The sequence below is a fragment of the Aedes aegypti genome, chromosome 1 (genome assembly GCF_002204515.2).
Source record: "Aedes aegypti strain LVP_AGWG chromosome 1, AaegL5.0 Primary Assembly, whole genome shotgun sequence".
Taxonomy (NCBI): domain Eukaryota; kingdom Metazoa; phylum Arthropoda; class Insecta; order Diptera; family Culicidae; genus Aedes; species Aedes aegypti.
This window is the reverse complement of record NC_035107.1, coordinates 87,875,357-87,885,606: the sequence shown is the minus strand read 5'-3', so window position 1 is coordinate 87,885,606 and position 10,250 is coordinate 87,875,357.

The following is a 10,250-nucleotide window of genomic DNA, read 5'->3' as shown; positions in this document are numbered from 1 at the left end:
AAGGCGAGGAGCACAGCAAGCGAGGTGGCTTGATCAGGTGCAACAAGATCTGGAGAACGTGGGCCAAAATTGAAGTTGGAGAGACACAGCCATGGACCGAGTAAATTGGCGTAACATCGTTTACGAGGTTTTATCAAAATTAATTAAACCAACTAAATATTGTCTGTTTCATTCACTACAAAACGCGTCGTCAACTTTAGAACAGACTGAAAAAAATCGTCGCCAGCAAATCAATCAAAGGAGGTAATTTGCCATTGTGTTGATAAGACTGGTGGAACGTCAAATTCACAGCGGTTGCTTGACTGGCGACGATTTTAGCGACGGTTTCACGGGCGACGATTACAAATCGTCGCGTCCGATAGGGTGCTAAATTTACAATAAATATTGAAAAACAAAAAAAGGGATTCACCACGGCATGACATTACATCTAAAGATAAGCTTCACAACTAAACATACAAATATTAGGGTATTCTTAGGCAAACTACGTTCGTTGTATTTTTTGATTTGGCTGAAGTTAAGCATATGCTTTCTTTATACCCATAACTGCCTATTTGTATCATCGGTTCGCCATTTTTACCCTAGCGTTACTTTTGAGAATGGCCTAAGGAAAAAAGCCTTAACAATTTTCAAACAATTAAAACTCAGAAACTACCCAGACAACCAGAATGTACGTATAACGAAATCACCTTTTGCATTATGCGATGCTTATATGTGCAAAGTTTCACGTATAAGATGTCGCAAAAAGGCCTTATACGTACAAAAGTGGAGGCGATATGCGTGCATATTTTGTATGATGAAAAGCAGCATGCAATGCGAGTGTGTTGATTGTATTGCGAACTAATCTGTACTCTTATGCGATTTAATTTATGATAACAAAGTTGATTTGACAGCTGCTACGGATTGATCCGATTTACTTTGTACGAGTATACGGGATGAAGAGAAATGTACATATGAACTCATAAAATAGCGTATTATGCGAGGAAACTCATCGATCAAACGATCTCATCCACCATGCAGTGCGGGTGTGATGAAATTCGTATGAATAAACGACTTAGTTCGCTAACTATTATGCGACTTCTGGTTGCCTGGGTATTTGTCTGATTGGTTTGGTGTCTTCCGCAAAGTTTTAGGTTATTGTTGGAACAATCTGGAAAAATATACACTGTAAAAACATGTTGTAATTTTTTTTTATTTCGAAAATAAAGCTTAAAAATCAATTTTCTCAAAAATCGTTTTTTTTATTTTTTTTTTTTTATTTTAAAGTAGACAAAAAATGGAGTCTTTTGCACAGTGGGTCAAGATGGAGAAATCATGGACAAAAAAGTTATGCTTTTTTTAAAAAAAGGTCGATTTTTCAATATGGTTTAAATAAACTTTTTGAATGCTTTTCGACCCGATTTTATGAAAGTACGCAAAATTTGCAACAAAACAGTTTTATGAGAAAATCTTGCTTATTACTACCGTTTCCGAGATACAGCGATTTTAAAATTAAATTTACTGAAAATTTACAACTTTTGGTTGTTTTCGGATGTTTTTCGAGTTGAAAAAATAAAGATTTTTTTCTGAAAGCATTTTATTTCATGTTCTTATACAATGATGGAGCGTCCTATTTTAATACAGATTTCTTCTCGGCTGTCCATGATTTAGGCAATACAGTTAAGAGTTGAAAATGCTCTGCCCTTGTCGTCCCTTCACTTGTAAACTTTTCTTTGAGCTGCTCAATTATTTTATAGAATTCGCCGGTTCTATTTTCATCCAATTTAGCTTCCTTATTTAGCGAAAGATGTTCTTTAGGGGCCCAGATAGCCGTAGCGGTAAACGCGCAGCTATTCAGCAAGACCAAGCTGAGGGTCGTGGGTTCGAATCCCACCGGTCGAGAATCTTTTAGGGTTGGAAATTTTCTCGACCTCCCAGGGCATAGAGTATAATCGTACCTGCCACACGATATACACATGCAAAAATGGTCATTGGTATAATAAGCTCTCAGTTAATAACTGTGTAAGTGCTCATAAGAACACTAAGCTGAGAAACAGGCTCTGTCCCAGTGAGAACATAACGCCAGAAAGAAGAAGATGTTTTGTCTAATGCTGTTGACTATCACGTGATATTTTTTCGTGACATATTTAGTAGAACTATTTTTTGTCATATCGATCGGCACTACGAGTATACTTGATATTGACTCATTGAAAATATCTAAACTGGTGGAAGTTCGACTGTAACTCTTAATCGTTCTGATTTAACGGCTACGCAGTCTTTGAGGGAATCAAACGAGGTTTATTACTTGCCCAACTACAAAATTAGTTTCCCCCTGAAGAAGACACTAACCCCGTGTCGAAACGTTGGGCAAGTAATAAACCTCGTTTGATTCCCTCAAAGACTGCGTAGCCGTTAAATCAGAACGATTGAAAATATCGATATTCACTTTTTGGATGTATTCAGGGACGTTGGAATCCGTTGTCTCAATCGATGTTGCTGACGTTGCTTCTAATGTCTCCTTACTAGAAACATTCAAGTTGGAGTTCGTTGATTCTATTGAAGTTGCTGACGTTACTTCCAATGACTCCTGACTAGGAATATTCATATTGGAATCCGTTGACTGTATTGAACTTGCTGATGCTGATGCTTCTATTGTTTCCTCTTCCATGCAAACATCTTCCTCTTCACTACTCGATAAGTCATCACTGCTTGATAATGCTGTTCTTTTGGCCAATTGTAAACGACACGAATCGCAAATTTTAAATTGTTTATTAAGCTGATTTTCATCTGCAAATCCTAGTTTAACTAATTTGGCAATATTACTTTCCGTGAGATTTCGGTAACTTTTTGAACACTTTTTTGAAAACTCATTAACACAACCTTAGTTGATGGTGTTCATTTTATACTTCATTGTTCTAAGCTATCTTTTACTTTTCACTTGATTATCACTTGCTTATGTCTTTGCTGCATCAGCTATTTTTTATACCAACATGGGTACTTGAATCAACTATTAGGTACGTTTCTGTCCGACCACAAAAATATACCAACGTGCTGTACTTTAAGAAAACATCAGGTATATTTGTGTGAGACAACTGGGCACGTTACTCTTCTACTCATAAAGTTTTTGTTTTCGAATGGAAATATTTCATTATCTTGAATCGATATAAATGCATTTCACGTATAGATTGCTTTATATTCGTTATTTTGTTTTTTTTTTTAACTTTTAACATTTAGTTCCATTTTTTTTTTTGATAATTACATATCAAAATATCACAATGTTGAATGTTGAAGTTGTGTTTCGTTAAAAACATAAAAAAAACATTTTTACAGGGCACATTTTTTATTTCGCCTCATACCATGAAAAATTACCAAATCAATATTTTTTCAAACATTTTAGTCAAAAATTATCTGCTCTGCTATTTGTTCAGACAATGAACAAATTTCAAGGCTTATGAGCCTCGAAAAACATCCGAAAATTGACAATTATATCATAATATTGTATTAAAATCGCTGTATCTTTAAAACGGTAAAAGTTAGCCTTATTTTCCCGTATGCCTTTTTTGTTGTAAATTTTGCGTACTTTCATAAAATCGAGTTGAAAAAGATTTAAAAAGTTAATTATGATCATTTTAAAAAAATAACCTTTTTTGTCCATGATTTTTCCATCTTGACCCACTGTGCAAAAGACTCCATTTTTGTCTACTTTAAAATATAATAAAATAAAAAAATCAATATATACGATTTTTGAGAAAATTGATTTTTAAGCTTTATTTTTGAAATATAAAAAATTACAACATTTTTTAACAGTGTATATTTTTTTCCCAGATAGTCCCAACAATAACCTAAAACTTTGCGGAAGACACCAAACTGATCGGACAAACCGTTTCTAGGTTATATTTTTTTGAAAATTATTATGGAATTTTTTCTTAGGCCCTTCTCAAAAGTAAGGCTAGAGTCAAAATGGCGAACCGATGATGCAAAAAGGCATTTTGGGCATAAAGAAAGCATGTGCAAAATTTCATTTAAATCAAAAAATATAAAAATGAAATTTTGGAAAAAAAAAGTCGTCATTTTTTGTGGAACCGCTCTCCTTCCCTCTTTATATATACATTGCTATATTGATGAACGATCCAATGTTCCTTGAATATCGAGGTTAAACGAGTTGAGTATTCCACAACATTCAAACTAAAACTATTATTTTTTACGTTATCCCAGGTAAAGATGATTTACAAAATAATGTTTAAATCAGAACAAATTTTATCATGTTATTAAAAATTATATTTAGATGCAATCAAAGCAATTTTTTTGTTGGTTCGTTATATTTTAAAATTGTAGAACAACTAAATAATAATCAAATATACTTTCATGGTAAAATTTGTGATTTAAGCAAATATACTGAATAACATAAATTATCATATGAATAACAAAGAGAAGTATATTTTATTATCAAATGTATTGAAAAGCCAGATGTAAACTTTTGCCATCGTGGAAAATTTGAAATACTTAGTGAGCCATTATCAAGAAAGAGTAGCACTGCAAATAAATATTCTACTACTGTTCGATTGTCATTTCATATACAGCCAAACCTCGTTTTACGCCCATAACTGGGAGAGCGTTAAATAATTGGAGCGTAAAAAGAGGGAGTGTAAATTGGAATTTGGAACGTAAAAATAATTACAAGCTAAAAATCTCTTCGTTTGTTTCCAAAAAGTTTATTGAACAGGTGGGGTTTATTCGTGGTTCTTCGCAAGGGTATCAATAGGAATGACGTAAACCATAGTTTGACGCCATTTTGGAATCTAAGATGGCGACTTCTGGTTTAAGAAATCGCCATTTTGGAATCCTAAGCAGCTCCAAACTTCGATTTCGAAAAATAAATAAATTAATAAATTAACAAACCGGAAGTCACCATCTTGTTTTCCAAAATAGAGTCGGACACCAATTTCCGTCATCTGATCATTGGTCCCGTTCCAAACATAACCAAATTGCATGAGTTTAAAGCAATTTTAACAAACCAGAAGTCATTATCTCGGATTCCAAAATGGCGTTGGACATCAAATTCTGCCATCTAATAATCGGCTCCGTTCCAAAACTACCCATATTGCATGGGATTCAAGTGATTTTTACAAACCGGAAGTCGGCATCTTGCATTCCAAAATGGCGTCAGACATCGATTTCCGGCATCTCCTTATCGGTCCCGTATCAGACATACGCATACTACATTGGTTCTCGTGGGTAGACCTGTGCGCCGCCGCCGATCTATTTCACGTTACGCCGACGCCAATTGATGCTTCGGCGGCGCGCCATACGCCGATCAACGTCACGCCGCCGATTTTGTGTTTTCACGCCGATGAATATTCCATATCGAAAAATTTATTGCTGTTTGCGTTTGACGTGCAAATCGAGTATAACTGGGCTTCAAATTCGGTAACACAAAGTAATCAAAGGATGCTTAGCAACCATGATGCATATCACCGCCAACCTAGCAAAGAAAATCAAATTTTGACTTCGCCTTCCTCGTTGACCGCATTTGGTGTTCCCGCATTTAATATTTGCATTTCAAACGCACATAGCAATAGAAATATTAAAATAAGTAATCAAGAATACATTAAGGTTAAGGCTAAGTAGCCCGTCATTCTTTTTGGCAGCAATGTTGACATAGAGTCGATGTAGCAATAGCCGCATAGCTAAAAACAAAGAAACGTATAAAATCGAACAATAACGCCTGCGTCATTATTTGTACATCATCTGAAAGCTTTTTATCTTGGCTTTGTGGGAAAAATATGAAAACTACGAAAATTCATATGTTATTATCGCTTGTGTCACTATAGGAACAAATGTGCCTATAGTAGCACTATTTCTAATTTCTGTTCCTATAGTAGCACTAGCATCGCGGCGTTGGCAAAATACAAATCAAAACCGTATTTTTAAAAAACTTTTATATTTTTCCTACAAAGTGCGGATCAAAAGCTTTCGTTTGATATAAAAAAGTTCTTAATTCATCAATTATTTCGTATAATAAAAAATAGTTTCTCTCAGTAGTGCTACTATAGGAACAATAGGTTTAGTATAGGCGCAAAGGAGCTCAAATTTTAAGCAAAACTAATTATTTCTTTCATTTTTTGAACAAAATCAAGCTGTGTATCAATGGTACTTAGATAAATAGCTCCTGACCTTCACGTCAAAAAATATTTTGAAAAGATTTATAGCAAAACGGCCGTAAAAAGCCACTAGTGCGACTATAGGGGACTGTCCACCAAGGGAACTCTGACCATACAGTTAATTTGTTTAGTATATGTAAAGGAAATAAATAGTGCTATATCTTCAAAATTTATACGGTGTTAGTGTAGGTTAGTTCATGCCCATGCAGTCAACAGTTCGTGCTCTTAAAACCATTGGAATCGTTAATTAAAACTACAGCTACTATTAGAAACGCAACAGAAACCTATTGAAACAAAGTTAACACACAGATAAACACACGAATACAGGTAAAAATGCAATCGAAATATTGTGAAATTAACTTAACCTAATCCCCTGTGGCCTGCAGTTCGAATGAAAATCTATTCAACGTGGCGCTAGTATGCCAAATATTGCGCACTAGCCGATCAGTAAACAATTCGTCATTTGCCAAGTAGGCTGAAGTAGCGTAGGATCATGCCAAGCGTTTCGTGATCTGAGGGTTAGTTGATGGTGGACTGCGCTGAAGTTCAACTAGCTGTGCCGAAAGTGTCTAGTGAAATATTTTGAAGCCTGAACAGTGAAGCAAGCTTGCGGAAGGAACGGTTGCACGTACATGCATCATGAGCTGCTACATGACCACTCCAGATACCAGCGACTAGAAAGCTCTCAACCGTTGACTTCTCAAAACCGCTGTGGAATCCCGGTGCTGCTTGACGAAAAACGAAATTCCGTACGTACCTTCGCCTTTTTGAATGACGGCCATTGGCAACGATGATGGAACACAGTTTGTTGAAAAAGCTGGAACTTAAAGGCAAAGCGTACCCATTGTGCTGAGATTGGACCACGAATTATCAGCGTCAAGAAATGAATTCTGTGATGCTGAAACTGGCAATTTCCGGAGCGCACGTGTCGAATACCTACTGGATCCCTAAGGTACACACCGTGAATAGTCTTTCTCTACAACGACAAACTCTCGCATTAGCGCAGCAGTTTCACCATTTAAAAGATATGCCAGTTGATTCTTACCGTAACGTTCGATAAATCAACGAAATGATCGCCACTAAAACTCGTCTAGGCTGGTTTGTGTTCGGGCCTTGTTCTAAAGCAGCCCAAGCCGTGACGGATTTTTCAGGGTGAAAAGATATCGAACTGCACAACGCCGTAAAAGCCTATTTTTCCGCTGGAGAGCCAAGGTATAACGAGCCCCATCAAACCACTTTTATCAAAAGACGACGAGCGAGCAGAACAACTGCTGGTATCCCAAACCCACTTGAAGGAGAAGCCGCACGGAACAGGTTTGCTGTGGCAGTACGATGATGTCCGACTTCCGGACATCAAGTCAATGGCGATTCGGCGGCTGGTATGCTTGAAGAAGCGGAGGCAACATGAGCCTCAACTGGCTGAAGCGCTGAAGGAGAATATACGGGACAATGAACGAAATGGGTATTTTGCAAAGCTGATGGAGAGCCAACTGTCAGTGTATTTTCCATGCTTGTGGTATCTTACAAGCTTCCTAGTGGTGAATCCTAGCAAACCGGGAAAACTACGTATCGTGTGAGATGTGGCTGCGAAAGTGGCGGGAACGTCACTGAACTCTTTCCTACTAACCGGTTCAGATCAACTCACTTCTCTTTCATCAGTAACACGTCGCTTCCGAGAATTCCGGATTGCGGTCACTGGCGATATTCGGGAAACGTTCTACCAAGTTATGGTGAATAAGGACGATTATCAATGCCAGAGATTCCTATGACGTGAGCAAGACCGAAGTCTAGTTGTCTACGCGACGAAGGTTATGACGTTCGGGATTACGTGGCAAGTCATCAGATCTGTCGCCTGCAAGTTGGTGTTGGCGCTCCATATTTCCTGTGGAGGTCGAGAGAGAACAGTGACCTACCCCACTGTCAAAGTTCGAAGAGACAGCTGAAGATATACGGTCGCGGGTGCTCCATCTCTTTGCACTGCCAGCGCTTCTACGTTGGGAAGATTTTTCAAAGTGGAGTGATCTGCCACCTCATGTAGCATACCTGCGACGGTATCCGACGAATTATCAACCCGTCAACGCAGGATGAGTTACATGCAGCAGAATAATTAATTTTAAAGATGGTGCAGAATGCCGAGTTCGCCTCCGACATCGGTTGGCTGGAGGAGTCGAAACTTTGGCCAAGGAATAAACCATTTCCGAAGAATAGCTTGCTATACAAACTAAGTCCATACATGACTAAAGATGGATTATTGCGTATGAACGACCGTATGGACGCTTGCGAAGTTGTAGACGAGAGTACAAAACACCCGATTTTGCTGCCCAAGCACTACATAGGGACGGATCTGATCATTGCCAGCGTTCACCAACGATACTGTCACATCAACCACCAAACTGCCTTGAACGACATCCAACGAAGATTTTACGTGCCTTAACTCCGCTCTACGTACAATCGTGTGCGGAATCGATGCTAGCTTTTTAAGAACCGCCAGGCGAAGCCAGCTGTGCCGGAAATGATCGTTATCTCACCTGCACAATTAAAAAGGGTTAAAAGTTTTGTGTCGGTTATTCTCCTATATTGATGTCGACTACCTTGGGCAGATGAACGTGATTATTAGTTGGAATTGAGGACCGTTGGGGAGTTTTGATCATCTGCCACACCGTGCACGTCGAAGTCGCCAATAACTTCACTGCAAAATCGTGAATCCTCGCCTTTCGTAACTTGAATCGCCAGAAGAGATACCCAGAAATAGTCAGCAATCGAGGAACTAATTTTGTCGGAGCCAGCCGGGAGCTGAAGGGGCGTAAATCTAGACAAGCCGATGCAGCACTTCGTCGCCGCAGACACTAAGTGGTCCTTCAACCCACCTTCATCCCAGCACTTTGGCGGATCGTGGCAGCACACCCAACATACACGCACATCCACAGATGACATACTTCAAAACATGTTGACCAAGATAGAGCTGATTGTCAACTCATGTCCTTTGACAGAAATGCACTTGGACGACGAGCACGCATAGTCGCTAACATCGAACCACTTTTTGCTCGGGTCGTCAGACGGTTCAAAGTCCCCGATCGCGTTTGATGACAGTAGCTACGCCATCAAGCATACCTGGAAGACATCTCAGGTCCACATCAACCGGTTCTGGCGGCATTGGGTATCCGAAGATCTACCAACCCTTACCCGAACGACGAAATGGTTTACCTGCGCTAAGCCCATAGCGGAAGGAGACATCGTGATCATCGTAGATGAGACATTACCGAGAAGCTGCTGGCCGAAAGGTCGTATGGTTTGCACCATCCCATCGAAGGATCCTTGAGAGACCAGCCGTGAAGCTAGCAGTATTGGACGTCGGTGATGGTAATTTTCGTGATGGATGCCTCACAAATCAAATGTGGATGACGTTTTTGCGGAAGGTCACGGTTTTTGTGAAATCTTAATGTTGTTCTGCCATTCTGATAGTAATATAACAAATGGGTTAGAAAATCTTTGAAAAAGTTAAACATAATCTAGAAAATTCATAAAGGGTCAATCAATTCCATCCAAATTTATAAAATTTAGGCACTTTCTGGAAGGATCCCCAAAGAGGTTATTGAGGATTTTCTTAAGGATCTCTCAAGAACATTTTTGGAATATTTGTTATGTTCTTTTCGAGGAATTTCTGAAGAAATTTGTATTTTCTCAGAGAGTTTTCTAGAACAAACTTTTCAGGAATTCCAAAAATGTTCTACAAAATATCGAAAGCAATTATGAAAAAAAAAACATCTGCAAGAATTGCTATGAAAGCACTTTGGGCGATTGAACGAATGATTTGTTTCAATAGGTTTGTCTAGTAAGCATTTCTATTAAGATCATTTTCTTCTTGGCATTACGTCCTTACTGTAACAAATCCTGCTTCTCAACTTTGTGTTCAATGAGCACTTCCACAGTTATGACCTGAGAGCTTTTTTTGCCAAGCTTGCTATTTTCGTATTCGTACATCGCGTGGCAAGTACGGTGATACTATATGTCCTGGGAATTAAGGAAATTATCGTTAGGCGGCATCCACAAATTACGTAACCCTCTAGGGGGAGGGGGAGGAGTAGGCTCAAGCGTTACGGCTCATACTAAATT